The 19823-nt window shown below is 26.6% G+C and overlaps 1 long non-coding RNA gene across 1 annotated transcript in view; it reads left to right on the top strand.

The window, feature by feature from the left end:
* LOC107885023 overlaps positions 1-19823 on the top strand; it is a 42415-nt gene that overhangs the window by 8218 nt on the left and 14374 nt on the right. The window lies entirely within an intron of this gene.

Here is a 19823-nt window from a genome sequence, read left to right as displayed (position 1 = left end):
ATAGAAATGTATAAACGATTAGCTATTTGTCATCTTAAACAATATTATTAATTTAATTTATATATTTCCCATGTGAAGTTATGTTTTTACAAAGTTTTCTCGAACCATCGTAAATAAAAACCTTGTTCGTGTGCTGTATAATATTATATAATATTATATAATATTATACCTAAGTTTGTAGTGGCAATGTCGTTTTAAATTTATTTTTTTTATTAACATACACGTGACTTTATTGAATTTTTTAAAGATGATTTAAAATAATAAAATGTATCCCTACTTTTATTAACAAACGTTTTTAATTTAATCCAGTTTAATTTAAACAATTAATATTGATATCCGTAAAAAAACTGTATAAATTACCCACTGAAGAGCATCTTCACAGCAGAAATAATTGCCTAAAAGAAGCAACTGTCTACGTTGAATCCAACCATATTAAAAAAAGCCCTTATCATAAGCGACTCTCTCAGTGCCTTAACTTCCTTACTATCTTCAAATCCGTCCAATGAAATCTCTCAACAAATAATCAACATAATAGCTAACTCAAAAAATGCTATAGAATTCATGTGGGTACCGTCACATACTGGTATAGTGGTATCAAAGGCAACGAAGAAGTCGACCTATTAGCAAACCAAGCTATATCATCCGTTGAATCAACCGTTATAAATTCGCTACCATATAGAGACCTATCAAGAATAACCAACCTAATCTTAAACCAACAGTGGCAATCACAATTTGACCGCACCTCCGATAACAAATTAAAAAATATAAAAAAAACCATACAGAAATGGCGATCCCCCATAAACACAGCCCGTAAAGCAGATATTGTCACAACTAGAACTAGAATTGGCCATACACATCTCACCCATTCTTTCCTTTTCAACCATGAAGAACATCCAACCTGCCATCAATGTGACCCACTACTGACAATTGAACATCTCACACTCAGCTGTACCAAGTACATCAATGAACGAAGCATCTTAAACTACCCCTCCAACATCGAAGAAGCACTCGGGGAAACTAACACCGATGCTATCTTCAACTTTTTTAATGCCACCAAACTATCCAACTTACTATAAAGAATCTGCATATACTATAATAAACTGTTTTATTTATTTATTTATTATTATATATATTTTTTTCTTCCCCTTTCATGTCTACTATGTATTGTATATTTCTAAGCTACCAAATTTCTTTTAACCTACCAATGTAAACCTTTTCAGGCTAAAGACCTCCGCTGTCGAAGCCTTTATTCTTAATAAAAAAAAAAAAATTAATATTGATAAGAAATATTTATTGATAGGTATATAATAATGTTTCTAACTTTTTAAAAACAAAAGTATTTGGTACATTTTTGATCTACAATACGGTTCTATGCCAAACAATTTTCTAATAATTATAATATACGATCTCTTTAGTGCAAATAATATTACCTATGCATACATTATTAATTTAAATATTTGAATTGAAACTTTATCAAATTTTTTATATTTGTATATATATAAAGTTCCCTAGTAGGTACCTTACATGGTTATTTATTATTTAATTTTTTAACTTTATGACTTGAATAAATAAGGTTTATATTATAGATACCGTTGTATAACGAATAATATTATTTCAGTAGATTTTTTTTAACCAATGTTTTTTAGTGGCTTATAATATTATTTCAAGTGTAATTTGGTTGTGATACACAATTTTATTCTTCGGATATCATTTTTATGAGAGAATCAACATGGTTTCGAATTTTTTTTTTTTATTTTATTTTTTTTTTTATTTGAGTTAAAAAATCTATACAAATTATGTATAATAAGCTTAAGTGTTAACAAATTAAGATTACAGCCAGAAAAATATGAAGGAGAAGCCACCCACTGGTGACACTCCAGTTTCGAATTTAATATAAAAACCAGCTATAGGTTGGAACTTTAAAATGGGCAGTAAATTAAATACCTACCTACGAAAAACTTTGTCTAGCACATTAGTCCAATGGGATTACATATTTAGTTGTTTTTAAAATTAGGTTTTTGAATAAATTGTAATTAGTAAGTATGTGATTTTTAATAAAGTAATAAAAAGCTCTGTCAACATTTAAAAAAAAATTCAACTACATTTTAATTTATTGCATTAAAGTTATTAAACAAAAATATATATAACATTATATAACTTTTGTACATTTTATTTAAATCTAGGTTTTAAAGTTAATGTTAAAAGTTAGCCAAATTATATCATTTATACGAATAAGCAAACTATTTACTTAAAACATGCAACATTTAAATTATAACCAAGTTATCTAGATAACCGGGGTTACAACATAATTACTCACGTATTAACTTTTGTTTAATACTTAATAAGGTAGTTATTATGTATTGATGACTAATGTTATAATGTATACCTAATATCAAATCATTTATCACTAGCATTAAACTATTTTTTTGTAAATCTAGTAAACTCCAGTAAGCTTATCCCGCGATCTATTACAATAATTACTCGTATATGAAAAATAATATTATGCTTATTGCTTATAATTTTGTTCCGGTCTTAAGTTTAAGATAGTTCTAAATAAAAATTGGAAATTTGTGGATATAATACCAAACCTAACACTTTTTTTTTATTAAATAAATAAATAAATAAATAAATAATATACCTTAATGATTAATCATATATTCATATCAGATAATATTAGAAATTATAATGTTATATTAGGTAATATATTATAATTTATAATATATCAAATAATAGAATTATAGGTACCTACCTACCAAGTTATGAATAAAAACATTTTAATACCAAAGTTATTGAAATTAAAACGCTATTTACTTTTACATTTGTAAATAATAATTAATTACGTAATAAAATTTAAGATTAAAATGTATAGCATAGTCACGTTTATTGTTAATATTTTTGTATTTTACTCCATGTCGTCGAATTTGTCTTTTGCTTGAATATTCAATAAAATTTCAATGACGATATTAGTTATGTACGTCGTTTGTGTGTAAGATACAGTAAGATAAGGTAGACGAGTATTTTACTTAATCCAAGCAAGTGTCCGGTATTGTTGCCATAAATAAAAAATTTTAAGTAAACTAAAATTAACACTAAAATTATTATCACATGTTAAGTAATTTACAGAATGTAATTGTTACTATAATACAATACAGCTTATTTTAAAGCATAATAATATGCGTGATCGATCTTGTTAACATCGTAAGTGGTAAGTACCTATTGGTGAAAATGTAAAATTTGTATTGTGTTAAGGCTTATGAGTTATATGAGATCTAGTGGGAAACAGGCCCCGCGTTTACGAGTGCTTTTCAAAAATGTCCATAAATAATATATTTCCATATGTTGTGTTTCAAATGACGACTTTAAAAGATTTACACGAGTGAATGTGCAGAGCGTACCTATTACGTATTATAAAACGGATAGGTGCATTGAATTTTTAATATTAGCTCGCACGCAATGAATTCCGATATTCCGCGAATCACCGGTTGAATAAATTCTGGTGCTCCGAGACGTCACCTTGATGTTTTACGTACATTCGTGGTATCAGGTAAGCAGCATTTGTTGGTACATTGAAGTATAATATTATGCACAGCACGAGGGCGGTGAATGACTGACAACTGTATAGGCGGTGACTTACCGGGTGTAATAGGGAACTTACAGAAGCTTCCTAAAACTATTTATAATATGAAAAAAAATTCACGATAGTTAAGCATTTTATTATAGCTTGTCATATTTAAACGATTCATTATTATTTCAAAATTATTTGTAAATAGGATTCTATATTAGTAAACATTTTTAGTCAATCATAAGTCGTTATATCTTTGGTCCGACCCTTCTTAACGCGGGAATGAAAACATTTTAGTTTATTAAAGGTATTAAAAAAGTTAAGCAATATTTTGATTATTTGCTGTTATACAAGTATTAACTTCCTATGTATCTATCTAGTATGTTCGATAAATATTAATTTTATTGACATTTTTTTTATGCATTATTGCTCATTAGTTAGTCACTTTAAGGTAGAGAACAAAAATATTTAAAACATTTATTAGAAAAACTGGTAGTTTCTTGTTATGCGAGTTTCTTTGCCTATGTAAATTTTAGATTAATTATTTAAAAACAATAATTTAAGCGTTTCCCATCTAAAATATACTTAAGTTCAGCATATGACTTTATACTTATTCCACCAGATGCATCCACTTTAGGGCCATTAAACAAGGGTCATATTATTATCATCAGTATTGAATACGTTATTAGCCCGCGGTTTCCTTTAATACTGTACAATAATAAATTATAATGAGTATAATATAATGTACCTATTCCGAACCCTAAGCGATTGCGATATTATTGATTAAAGCCATTTCATTAATTCTTATTATTATCATTATTCAACGTCAGACTTATCTTTGTGTGTATATATTTAATTACTTTAGTCGAAAATCACACGCGCTGCTATGAACACTCTAAATAAGTATAAAGTACCGCAAATGTTGTTAAATCCATAGGCCGTTTATATTATGTTATAAGGTCCTAGGTATCCACGGTTGAACCGAATCGTGTTTACTTGTTGCCGGGGAACGTGTACGTTATAATATATAATATCTATAATAGAATAATAACATTATATACATTACTATATAATACTATAACCGCATGTGTTTTATCTATCGTAACAATACGACGTGCATATTATAATATAATATAATGGATCAAAATAATATAGTCTACAATTTACTCTATAGAGGTATTTTTCCTCGTCGATTACTCCACGCTTTTACCCGAATCGGAACGCGGCGGTTCCTATTTCTTATATCATAGAGTGTGGTCTGTGCCTCTGTGGCGTTTTTCCGTTTTCACGTGCGTTATCCATACGACTATACCTACTATCTATATCGCTGAGAGCATCACTACCCACCCTATAGATGTATATTTATTTTTTTTGTTACCATTTGCCTACAAGCAGGATTACATCTGAAAACCGACCGAGAGTAATCGATTTTTCACGGCGTACCGGTCGAAATACAATTGCGCTCATCTGCCCAGTATTAAATTTACCACATTTTTATTGTATTTTTTCCTTCTCATCAAAATTCAAAGATATTTCAATTTTGAAATCAACTTTATTGAAATTTCATGTTTAGTAAGTTATGATATCAATCCACCGGAAATATAAACAACAATTGAATAATTGCGAGTATGTGATCTATTAAAAAAAATAGTAAAATATGTAAAAAAAAAAAATTGTATATATTATAAATGCATAACATTATCTACTATTTTGTATCGTTACTAACATATAGTGGGCAGATATAAAATACATAAACAGGTACTGAACTAGTAATTACTTATTACTTTTATAGTTACTAAAATGAAACGTGTGTTTTTAATAAAATAACTTAATATCGGCCTTTATTGAATAAAAAAATACATTATAGTTAATAGTATTTACATAGTGATCTTAATATAGGTATACCCTATACTTAACCACTGGTAAAAGTTTATGCACCTTTGGCGTCTAACACCGGCTATTGCGGTTGCAATTTTCGTCACATATTTTTTTATTAATTTTATTTTAAGATTTTAAATGGGACATGTTTAAAATAAACTGGACAATTAAGCGTCCCGAAAGCTCTTGTCAAGACGCCGGGATAGAATTTAAAATAATGAACTTTATCCCGTATGGAACGAAACGTCTGGCCACCGTATACTAGCTACTAACGAGTCAAAAATGTAATCTGGTTAATAATAATATTTTTTAGAATACAATTTAATTAAATTTTTTTTAAGTAAATGGCAGTTTTCATGTTAGAAAAAATTGTATTTATTATTCGTACTTGATATATGAACTATGTTATATATTGATATATTTTTTGATATATGACTAGCAAACAAATTACTTTTTATAAAATAATGTTGCGCTAGAATTGAAATTCACATGAATTAAAATTATCAGAGCACCTACAAAATGTATTAACATTTTTATAGAAAATTAAAAATGTATGAATATTTACGAAATAATACTAAATTATGGGCTAGGGTGGCACGGTCAACTATCATCCAGCGTCGCTGACTCCTGGATGAGTGATCACCCGGGTTCTTGGTATCGAACGAATCCTTGCCCAACATAGAAACACGTGTTCCAACCATGCCAGTTGTTAGTACCCATACCTAATGGGCAATGGCCCATGTATACAAGAGTAATAAAACCTATTTATTACATTTTAATATTTAAAAAGATTGTTAGAAAATGCTTTTAAAAATTAGATGGATTAACATGATTATTAACCAGCGAGGTATAGTATTTCCATAAGACAAATTTTGTCTTATTAAATATTAATACAGTTTATTATTTGTGCACAGGTATAAATGTCATTAATAGAGAAGAAGAGATAATAATATTATCTTATATCAGTTAATACATAATATAATAGGTACTTAGCTATTTTTGTTTTTATTAATCATTAATTGTGTGATAGATGATTTGTTCAATGCAATAGTATACTAGTATTACGAATCATATCGAAACGATTCGAGCATATTAGCTAGAATTATCAGATATATACCTAACCATTCAAGTGTGTTGTTGTTTTATAGTTTATTATATAACTTAGAGAGAAATTCAATAAATATAAAACAATAGGATAATTAAGTAGGTATACCTACCTACTTGAAATCCTTTTTAATATTTATTATTCTAGTTGAATAGTTACAATTTGGTATGGTTTAAAAATCAAAACTAATTAATTCAATTTACTTGGTTACTGGTTAGTTAAATTTAAAGCATATAAAAAAATAGTGAGTATTCGATAAACAAAGTATACTAAGCAATAAATTTGTTATTTAGAATGAGTGTTTGAATAAAGATTATTATATATATTTATCTTAATCTTATTGATTTCTTCTTATATTTTTCTGTACTAATTAAAATTAATAATGATATTGCCTAAGATAGGTATGATGTTGACAGTGAATGTTTAGTTGATATTTACTATTTAGCTGTTGTATTTAGTCATAATGAAATTTAAATAATTTATATATAAAAATAATAACTACACTACATAGATATATAAAAAATATTGAGATGACGTGAAAAATATAGTAGTAGAAGAATACTTTCGATCAACAATGTTTCATCAGGTTCCATAAGTTATAGGTAATAATAATTAGATTGTCGTACATCCGTTTACGCTGCTTTCTCATTATAACCATTTCAATTGAAACGTAATAAATAAAAATAAAAAATATAATATTTGCAACGTTAGAGGTGATGCTAGGTATTTATATTTTATTCACGCTAAGAAATAACCATCAAAGTGAAATAATAAGCCAATGTTAAAGTTATTGTCTGATTAATTACATTATACACATAGTTGAGTTATTTTTCGATAGTTATAGCCTACCTAATTTAATGACAGATGTCTTCATAGAAATTATAATATTAATTTATGGAACATTGAATTTTATATGTCGGTGTGAATATTCTATCGGCATTAATATCTCCCAGTGGCCAACCAAGATTCTTTTTTTGGGTATAATTGAGAAAATAATATGTATTGCCATCACATTTTTACTATTGACAAGCATAAGTATCAAATATAAATCGTGATAATATAGACATCATCAATAGTTATTTATTAACTATAGGTTGGTAAAATAAAAATAAAAACTAGCAATTTTTTATTAACAAATTATTACTATATATTTTAAGAATGAGTGGACTTAGAGTCTGCCCCCTCCGGTGCACCATTGTTATGCAAGGTGGATGCTTGAGTAAATACTTTATTAGTGATCCTATGTGACGACATACATATAATACGTATAGTGTATAATAGGTACTGAACTATAAATTATAATATATTAGCATATTACTATACGAAATATCAAATAACCCGTATATCCTTTGAATTTATTCAGTTATAATTTATTAATTTCTGTTCGATTATATTATAATGTGCAATTTATTTTTGAACTCTCAAGTGCTGGTGCCAGAATGGGATGTTAAAATATTATATACGTGGGTACCTAATATATATAATATCAGAAATGTGGTAACGTGAATAAATGAATTAACGGAGAGAGGTTATATTAAAAAATTGGTATTTTTTGTTCACGGGATTTGAGGAATTTGCAATATTTTCGTATCGCGAATATACAAATTATAATAAACCAGCCCAAACGAGTAAATTCCATGACAATGTCTATCATAATATTATAAAATACGCAGATGGCAATGTAGTATTACAACAGGCGTTTGTAATTACGTGTTAATAATATTTTTTACGTGTAAAACGCTTTCAATTTATTTTGTATTGTTATGATTATTATACCTACCCGACCGGATCAACGCAGCAACAAGTGCGTCTCGCGTGCCGATGGTCTTTGGTCGATTTCTCGTCGTCAATTATTGCTATAATAATTATAATTATTATTACTAACCGCTATACTATTACAGGTATCTATGTATAGCATTATAGGACGTATTATTATTATTATTATTATTATTGTTATTAGCAGGTATTATAATATATTGTATCCGTTCCGAGTTGGTGCGTGTCGTTTCGGGAGGCCACCGCCGACACACGTCTCGCCACGCGTAACAGCGCAACGCTGCGCCGTTTAGTCGCCCGTTTATTATTACAATATTAAGAGCAATTTGCCGGTCCCCCCGCGTGAGTAATAAATAATTGTGTGTGTGTGTGTGTGTCTGTGTGTGTACTATACTATATTGTGCGGTATAATAATAATAAAAAAATATATTAACTATATATATATAACGGCACGGCGGACGAACCCACGACGGTATGGCCGGGAAAATCTGCAGCAGACGCATTTCAGCGGCGATGCTGTCGCGAAACGCTCCTGTTTTCTATTATATTTTGTATATAGGTGTATAGGTGCTTCCATTGAAATTAAATAATGAACTGCTACGCGTTGTCGTTGAATAAATTCAAACATTTCATTATTATTATTATTATTATTATTATTATTCCGAGTTATTAAACTTAACTTGACGTATATACACGGGAGCATGGGACACAGTAGTCGACGAATAGAACGATAATTTTCAATTCAAACGATAGTTATAACTTATAAGTTATAACTATACACAAGTACACAACTGTTTAGGAACTGATAAATGTAACTCGCGGCTAAAACACAGACAATATAGGCGAGATATTTGTTTTATAAAACGTTTTATGTCGCCTATAATGTAGTAAAACGGCTTCGCAATAAATTTGTAAAATAAAATATTTGTTGTTGTCAATTTTGGTCTTGCTATTATTAAAATATTTATTATTCTACTAGGTATGCTTTATAGTCTATACTCGTATAATGCGTATAACAATTCTTTATATTTGTATAATTGTTTTATTTTACGAAAAACTGAACATGATTTTTTCTTTCCGATAGTAAACTTTTTATGTGACAGATATGTATACCAACACCAACAAAAAAAAATTGTCATGTAACATAATAGCTAATGTACAATAGGTACCTAAAATTATTAAACAATCGTACAGTGTTTTCTTGCGGTCGAGATTGCGTTTAAGCTATGCACCACAAACACGCGCATAATTTTGTCTATCTGTCCTATCTATTTTACTCGCGTAACATAAACCTATTGAATGCAACATTGAAATATTTGTGTAGATTGTTTTGAAACGAAAAGTATTTCAACTGTAGTGCTGACTGCTGACCTATTGTCAACTGGAGCAAGCAGTTGAAATTTATTTAATTTAAACTTATTATTATAATTGATTATTTTTAAACTCTTACTCTGATTTCCACGGGAAAATAAACAATTTCGGGTCATGATATTAATAATTGCAGTAGTGTACCTTTTGTAAATTGCAAAATTATAAAAAAAATTATAATTTATATTGTACTTATCCTAATTTTGAGTAAACATAAATAACTATCCATCATATTTATTTAAAACTTTATAACTATAAGCTTATAACGAGTTGAGTATTTTTTTTAAGTACCTATCTTAAGTTTTTACATATTACAAGCACGTAAATGTAAATTCATTTTTGGAAAAATGATTAGCTTAAAGTATTTTCTTAAATGTTGCTTGTTAAAGTTTTCAAAAAATGAAATAACTTCCTTTGGTTTATTAAATAATAGTGGAGCAAACGTCATATTTGATTTATTATGTCATTGGGCGTTTTCTGCGAGTATGGACAGAATGATCGAAATTTGTCCGTGACTTCTACGATGCAACAAAATGAATATTGGATCATTTTTCTAGTAGTGGAATTAATAAATCAGTTGATTGAAAATGACATTTTATATATTAAAGGAAATGAATTGTTGTTGATTATTTTGGTGTTACAAATAATTGTGAGGAAAGCTTGGAGAGTAATATAACGGAAAAATGTTAACATCGATTTGCAATATTATGAACGAACGAAATATAGTACATCATATTTCATTTGACACATGAGTATTTTCCAAACAATATTATACTCATGTACCTACTTGTTACTATTACATATATATCGCATTAACATTATCACGTTGAAAGCAAATCCGTTTTTACTTAAAAGCCTCTGTTTACAAACACACATTTTTCGTAAATGTTAAAAATTACTATCAAACCATATGTATACAAATACCTAAATGCAACTATGAATATTTTTTGTAATATAATTATTTAAAATATCAAATAAATAACTAATACATTATAAAAAAAATCTATACATATTTCAAGATTGAATTTCTAAAGAACTATACCTAGTAAATAGTATTTTATATAGCTATTAATAATATTTTTTATACTTACTCACATTTTTTCACGATTATTTTTTGTAAACAATAATCATTACATAATGACATTAATGTTTTTGTACGCATTTAGTTCAAGTTTAAATTGTTGTGTTAATATACGATTTAAATAAAACTTTATTTTTCAATAACAAAATAATATACAGTGCAATTGATTGTAATACAGTTTTAAAATGTTAGGCAATAATGCAATATTACTAATCAAGTAGGTACTGTTACTTTAAAAGCAAATTATAAATGTAAAACCGCTGCATTCACTTTCATTATTTTAAAGTATTATTTTATATTTTTTGGAATATTAATTTAGTTTATTTTAATTTTAATCTAAACTGTACAACTGGAAAAGTGAATACATATAATGTAATCGAATATTTAAACTTTTAAATTTTTTATTTTATTTAATGCGCATCAACAGCTGGTGATTACATCATAATATAAAATAAAGTTACGTCGCATTTACATTAAATTACCTTTATATATTAATATTTGTGCATTGATTTACTTAGGTTACCTATATTATTAAATGGGTGATGGAGTTAAGCTTCGTTAATGAAATGTATTACCTAGTTTTCTAGATGTCTTGGGAGTGGACTAAACGGTTATACAATTTATAAAATGTTAACTCCACGTTCAAAAATTGTGTTTAAAATAAGATAATAGGTAAGTTCTATAGAGGATGAAATATTATTATTTAAATTAAAGAACAATTTGGTTGTATTATGTAAATAGTATATTATCGTATCTGTAAATTGTAATGAAGTTATACTTTTATTAAAATGGTCAGTAAAAAATAAAAGATGTTATCTTCTATTCAATTTTACCTGTATAATACCTTACGGCGTATACTATTTTCCTTTCATTTAGTTAACTGTAAAAAAGACAGTACCAATATTATACTAGTCATTATTATGTTTTAAATTTTAATAATATCAAATCAAATCAACTGTTTCAATAACCATTAACAATCAACAATTTATTGAAGACATTTACTTTATTTAAGTGGATTTCCGGTGAATTTCGATTGAACATATCACCCCCTATTAAAAAGAAAAATAGTAGCAAATGTACGGACAATTGTTTTTATCTGTTATTTTATATAGCTGTATTCGATTTATATTGATAAAAAAGAGCATTTTAATCGAACAAAACAAACTTTTATTGAAACCGTTTTACAAACTGTAATCACCTTACGTTGAATATAGAACATTTACTAACCAATGGCTTATGCGCTTAAACATTAAGAATACTCTATTGTTTTCTTAGAAAATATAATCATACTCTCTGTTTTATCTCACTCGGGCGATTTATTCTATTTTTGTTTTTTATCCGTAAAGCAATTATTGTTGTCCATTAGATTATATTAAAGTATCAATCAATACAGTGGTATAAAACAAATTCTGCGTTTATACATAAAATAAATAAAATACATTTAATTTAAAGGGTAGCAAACATTTTTCAGCGGTCAATTTGATTATTCCTATACATATAGGTGCCTGTTACTTTGTTGAAAACATTTTACACGTTTAACCTAGCTGTAATTTCTGGTCCCATCGAAAAACGAAAAATAAATGCGTATTATATAATATATACACAAATACATTTTTCATTATTATTGAAAAATAAAAAAAATATATGAAGGAAATTTTGTAAAACTTGTGAAATACAAATAATGCACTATGACTGGCAAATCGTTTGGTCAATCGGAAAATGTGTACACATACCAACGTTTATAACCTTCACGGTTTTAATGGAAAACATTAATATTATGTTGCATAATTAACCGAGCATTTCCTGTCAATCGAGTGCATACAGGTTGTTAATATAATTTTCTTTGACGAACAATATCTCATTATTCGTCTCAAAATGTATGATGTATACACACGGGCAAACATAATAATATATAAGAGCCTACGTGTATCACGTATTAAATATTTATGACGTATAGGTAATAGGTATCTACGTATAACAAGACATGATTCAATATCGTCAGAACATTTATTTAAACACATTCTTATTTTACAATAATAATATATTAATATGTATATTGCATATAGGTATATGGTGTCTTTATTTGAATACTTTTTGAAACAAATCTTCTAATACAAACTATATATATATAATATATATGACACGTAGCTCTTAAATAAAAATAATTTAACTGTAACGTAGCATTCATATGACGCGTATCTATTGTTATTAATTTACTTTCTGCCAATTGAACGTTCCTCGTGACATCTTCCGAGCAATGTCAAAGTGTATTGAAGCTGTTGATGCGTGTGAACGATATTATATGTCACCTACCTTGTTAAAACAATACGACTACCTAGTTTTGACAAGAATAAAGCTGTTTTAATCGGTTCCATTTAATTTAACTCAGGAAAAAAATATATATCGGTCAATACTCACCTTTCTAGAGTAACTATAAATTAAATGAACACATTTTAAAACTACCTTAACATTTCTTGGTAAATTGTGTGTTTTGAAATAGATATGCACAAATGACAAACGATATGTAACCAATAAGTTTTTTTATATTATGAAACTATCATGAATTATGATTATTATTTAATAAGAAACTGATTAATTGAATTTGGTTATGTAAAATACTAAAATATGAAATAATAATATTATTAAATATTAATTTAAATGTATAAGACGTATGACGTATATTGTATGGTTTTAAATTTTACATTATTATTTTATTTTCATAATTTTTAAACAAATACAGATTTGTTTAGATACTTACTCGTGTAAAATTATATACTTTATAATTGTAATTGTTTGGTTCATTTCTTAGAGTCATTAAAAAATAGAACATTTGTGTATTGTCAGTTACTCTATATTGTGAAGGACGTCTTTTATTTGGATGATATAATAGTTTCATTTTTGTTTTGAAAACTTTTAATAAATTGTACTTCTTAATAAAGTGTAAAAATAATAGGATAGAGCAACTATAGTGACTAGGATATTATGACTGGATGATATAAAAAAAAACATTAATGAAGAAATTAATGGTTTTTTTTTTACAATACATTATGACCTGAATTTTAGCCCAGTTTTGTTTATGCAAATATGACAATATTAACAAAATGTCGAAATGTTTAAAGCAGGTAGTACTTATTGAAGTTTTTTTATCTGATCGCTGTCAAACCGAATGACACGAGTATGTCACTTTTCATAAGTCGGTCTTGCCGCAAAGAACTATCGATGAGATAACATACCGGGTAATTGCATGTCTATATTACTTCAACATGATAATTTTCTCCATCCAGTAAAAAATTTGATGACTTTCTATTAATCCCGATTTGACGGTTGTCATTTCTATACAAATGAAATAGGTACTTACACTATACCATTACCTAAAATGCCTAGTGTTTGTGGTTGGTGTCTGGCTCGGTCGTATCCAGACGGCAGACAGTGTTATATAATGTCTATTCTATTTCATAAAACCTTAATATAATATTATTAATGATATATTAATGAATTTTAAAAGTCGAGAAAATAACAAATTTGCCTTTAAATAACTCTCGATTCATTTTACCACACGCTATATTATGGATACAATTTAATATGCTTTGAAGAAAATACAGATTTTAAATAGAATTATTAGTCTAAGTAATCAGAGAAAATATTTTTTTTTAAAATAAAATAATGAAAAATGAACTGCCCATATAAAATAATATACTTAACTGTTTACAACTTATATAACTATTTCGAATTTTATTTTATTTGACAATCTGTTCATAAATAAATTGAAAAATAAGTAAATGTGATTACACGCAAGACATGATTCACAAAATAAAGAATTCTCCCATTGGAAAAATTTGCAATTTTCAATTTCGAACAATTAAATGGAAATTATATTATTTATAGGTAGCTTTAAAAAAATACATAAGTTAGCTATAAGTTATGTAGGTACAGTTTATAAGTTATAAATCAACGTTTTTAATTACTTAAATAATGTTTAAACAAACTAGATATAAGACTGTATAAGGATGATTTTATACTTTAAACCTATATGAAGTTAAACAATAATATCCTAACCTTAAGTTAAAAGTTAATCAACTTTTAATTTTTTACAAATGTTCCCAAATTTAAAATATTGAAAAAAGTGCTAATATTTATAGAATAATGCTAATATTGAGCCGAGTACAGAAATTAAATAACAATCATCACTTTTGGGTCAATCAAAATCTATGCTATATGTTGATAAAGTTCACATTTCTTAGAAAACTAACTTTAGTGGAACATAATGGATAGGTATAGGTATTTAAATTATAAATTGAAATAAATTCTTTAAAAACCAAAAAAAATATTGCATGTTGATTCTGAGCATCTCTTTTCTGAATCTTGGAAAATTTTAAACTAATAAGATATAACCCTTTCCTCCCGAACCAGAGACTTAGGTTGGGATTATTAAGGTTACAGGATAAAATTAATTAATTAAATCAATCATTGATCCATTTTCTTCTGCATTGAAGATTTCCAGGAAATAAAGAGGTATATAAGTCATTATTTTGAGTGGATCCTGGGGGTTTTCTAGTCTTGTAAAAAACTATTTATAAAATAGATCAGTTTCCTTCTAAATTGATGGAATCCTAAAATCCTTAAAAGAAAAAAACAATGTAAAAACATTGACATTTTGTTTATAGAATTCATAAAATAACAACAAATTGATTTAATAATTGGATTTGGCTCAAGATTCCTTGTGGTGAACTATAATTTTTATTTTTTTATTGGTCAACTGAGGCCATTAGCTGAACTATACTTTATTAATCGATTAATGTGATACCTCAATCTTACTAATATTATGTATATCAAGGAAATTTTACTTCCAGAAGAATTTATTTATTTTTAATGTTAGAGTGAGTTGGATCTATAATATTATCTACATTTAAATGTAAATACATATATTAATTTGGGCCCCAAGTAGATTATTTTGGATATTTTAATTTTGAAGGAATTTATGAACATTGTTAATTAATGGATTCTTCTGAATGTAAAATATACCATGTTATTGTATCAGTATGACGTCCCCTTGGCTCTTGAAATATACTATGATAAATTAATTTGTAGTACCTAAATATTTTACATATTATTATGACAAGTTTTTGTATCGAAATCGTTGCCTTATTCAGATGTTATAATTTAATTGCTCACAAGTATAATATAAATGTAATCGATTGTCAGTTTATGAAAAAAATCAAGTGATAATTATAAAACTAGTAATATATAGGTATACAAGGTTTTTTTACACTATGAAAAACAATTAAAACCAAATAGGAAGTTAGGATTTCCTTGATTTAATTATCGCAATAATTAGATTGTATATGAAAAATTAATCATTATACTGAATGAAATATTTTTCAAAAGTACTCTGTTTAGTAGTACCTACTTAGTGATATATGGTTTATATACACTTTTAGGTGATTTACATACGAGTAGTATAATCGACACTCGAGTATTGGACAAATGCCAGACAGAGTTGGGATATAATTTTAAGTAATATAGACTTACTAATAAACATTACACATTCATATAAATATATAATGTAATGATACTACATAATAATTATTATTATCAAACGCCTGAATTAAAAAAATTAAAATTGCTAAATAAATAGGTATATAATATATACAAATTATGAGGAATCTCGTATTAAACATTTTCAATCGAAAAAAAACTAAATTGTATTGAAATGTAAATTGCTATAAATTACTCAAATACTTATCCAAAATTGTTTGAATTTTTTGGTTTTATTTTGTATATCCTCGGTAAAGAATCAGTACCTACCATGTAAAGTCGAAAGTCAAAAAATTGATTTTAGACATTAGGCAGTAGGTACTTACATCGATTTTTTAGAAAAAATTATACTATAATATATATCATGTATTTATGTATATTGCTCAATATTTCCAGAATATATAAACTTAAAAGTTATAAAAGTAATTTCTATGTACCTAAATCAATACTGTGTGATTAGTGATCACTGTTTTGCCGGAAATATCATGCGTGTTCCCATAACGATAATTTGGACTTGTGTTATTACATATTTTTACCCTGATTAAATGTAAGTCTCCTGATAAATTGACTTTTTTTTTTTAGGTTACTTGCTCCATTATCAATGATGTAAAAAAATTCTAATTCAAATATTTGGTGAAAATTGCAAGTGGTTTATTAATTGAAATAGGAAAAAAAAACACAATCGATTTCCTCGAAAACTAGTGTTGCGTAAATATTCCAGTTTTCTCACTATTTTTTGTTAGTTTTTCCTAACTATTATAAAAAATATATTGGGAATTTTTACTGATTTAATTAGACTACCCTAAAGTACAAACTAAATCAAATCATCTATCAGATACCACCCTTTATGTTAAAGATTAAAGCAAATTGTATGCTCTAAAACGTGATAACGGACAAAAATATAACACATCACCAATACATTACACGCTCCACTCAGAATCCATACAATTTTGTAAATTAATAATTTCTAGTGGAATAAACTGATCTAGGTTGCTTTTAATTTTTTTTTTTTTAAAGAATCATTATTTCTTAGAAAAATTATTTGAATAAACTGCATAGAAGACTATTTTAAGTTTCTTGTAAATATTTAATGTACACTAAACTGTCATAATAACCATTATATTGCATCTGTGATAAGTAGTGAAAAACATTAACTTTAATTACAAATGTTACGGGTTAAACCCCCATTTATGTTGACAATTAAGAGGTTTCAATCAATATTGTATGAAGTACCTTCTAGTCATATTGATTTATTCAAATTAAAAACTTATTTTTTAAATTAAAATAATTTCTGATTGATTGAACACAATATTTAGGTATAAAGTACAAAAAGGTATTTTAAGTACTTTGTTCAGAGTATAGTTAGTGTACATCGCTAAAGTGCATGTGCTTAACGTTAATGTAATTGATTAAATGGTTATAAAACGTTTGTAAACAGTTTTTACTTATTTGATGTAGGTGCCTACGAAATCATAATGTTCATACATACCTATACAATATTATAATCATCAGAGTTAAAATTACAAATTGTCCTCCAGCTGAAATAATATCAGGCTGGTTACCTCCAACAACTAGGCAAAAATCGTCACTTGAATACTTTCAAAAAATATAATACATTTAAGATTACATTTGTTTAAAATAAAATTTTCTACGGCAAACGATATGACAAATTAATGAACTTAAATAGTACAATATCACAGTGTACATATGTATAAACATTAAAAATAATAAAATAGAATAGATACATAATAATGTTGACACTAATGTTTATAAATGTCTATTTTAAGATGATGCTATATATACCAGATTCGTTTTCTCTGCGTGTCTCACGCGTTACATAGCATAAATTACGTTCCACACTTCCACGATTTGCGTACTCTCTATTTGAGTTTAGGGTACACCGTATAGTACCGTACACGTGGTTTCATTATACATTTTATGTAAAGAAAAGCATTTCTTTTTATAACTCAATATTTCACCAATGCTTAACGATTTGTTTTCAATTATGTTGTACAAACGAGTCAAGTACAATAAATTAAGGTACAGTTAGATAAGTGCGAGCAGCCAGCATAATACCTTTACTAAAAACGGAAACACTATCACGTGTTCTTTATCAAATTTTTAATGCGTTCATATAAGTATATAACGTTCCCAAACTCAACTGTGTTTATTATAATCATTAATGATGACTGATAAGTATAGAATATGAATGTCCATTTTAGACTTTGTCCTATATAATATTATTTAAAGTAATATTTCCACGTTAATGATATCTTAAAAAGTTAAAAAAGGTTTTCGTCGGTATTTATCCAGAGTCATTATAATATACTTACATCCTCGTCATTTCTTATTTTTTAAATATGTTTTCTTTTCAAATAAAAGTGAATCTTGAAAAGCTTCTAGATTTAATATTTATATCAAATATTAATTTAAAAAATAAATTCTACATAAATGCATTTTTGAGAATGAGTAAGTACCTAATTACTAATTAGTAATGAACACAAATTAAAAATAATAATATATACTTATCTACTTATAATATGTACTTTATTAGCTATAACTATATCTGGTATTAGTAATGTTAATATTGAAATTTTTATTACACTTTCGCTTTTCACTAAATAATAAATATTGATCATTTTGAACAACATGGTTTATCACTGCCTCAATCTACAAACAACACAATGTCTATTGAGTTCATAAATGTGTCAAACACGCTTTCTGGTTACTTTTCTTAATTGTATTTATTCTATACTATATTACCATTGTAATGAAAAAAACAGATTTAAAAACTGTTAGTGCATGTTAAAGTGTGTTCAATAAACTTGAGAGTTGGTGTTCTTTTCATGATAACAAATTGGATCTTCGAGTTTCAAAAGTGTTAATAATTAATATACTATATTATTATGTAATAATATAGTTATCCGATATGTGCGTACCTACTCTTATTTCGTGTTTGAATAACGAACGCTGAAAAGGAAATATATCACATCATGTATTCTTTTGTCACCAATGATTGAATCATATTGTTGTATCAATATAAAAATAGTATATATAACTTTTTAACACCATATTAGATCTGATATATATTTTAATATACATAGGAAACAATATGATATGTTTAGTTTTCACTTTTCACATTCTTATAATATACTCGTTAGTAGTTTTTAGTATTTTAACAACACTCGTCTGTTTATTAGTCAATTTATCATTCTATATTTTGATAGTAGTTTTGAGGGATAAAAATAATACATAATATCATATATATATTTTTTGTAGGTAGGTACCTATTATACTTAATGATTTAATGCAAATATTTAAATTTAAATAATTCAAGAAATAATATTATATTAGTCAACGTATATTAACATTTTCTATATAAATCAAAATTTCAAAATATTTTGACTCTTTTTAAGCTATTTATAGATATTTCAAATTATCGATTTTTTTTTTATATATACTTTGGCAAAAAAATTTCTTTTTGATTAAAAAACTAGGAAATTGAATACAAGTTTTCT

Source organism: Acyrthosiphon pisum, chromosome A2 (assembly GCF_005508785.2).
Source record: "Acyrthosiphon pisum isolate AL4f chromosome A2, pea_aphid_22Mar2018_4r6ur, whole genome shotgun sequence".
Classification (NCBI taxonomy): domain Eukaryota; kingdom Metazoa; phylum Arthropoda; class Insecta; order Hemiptera; family Aphididae; genus Acyrthosiphon; species Acyrthosiphon pisum.
Note: the sequence above shows the minus strand (reverse complement) of the source record. Positions and strands in the feature narration are given on the sequence as shown.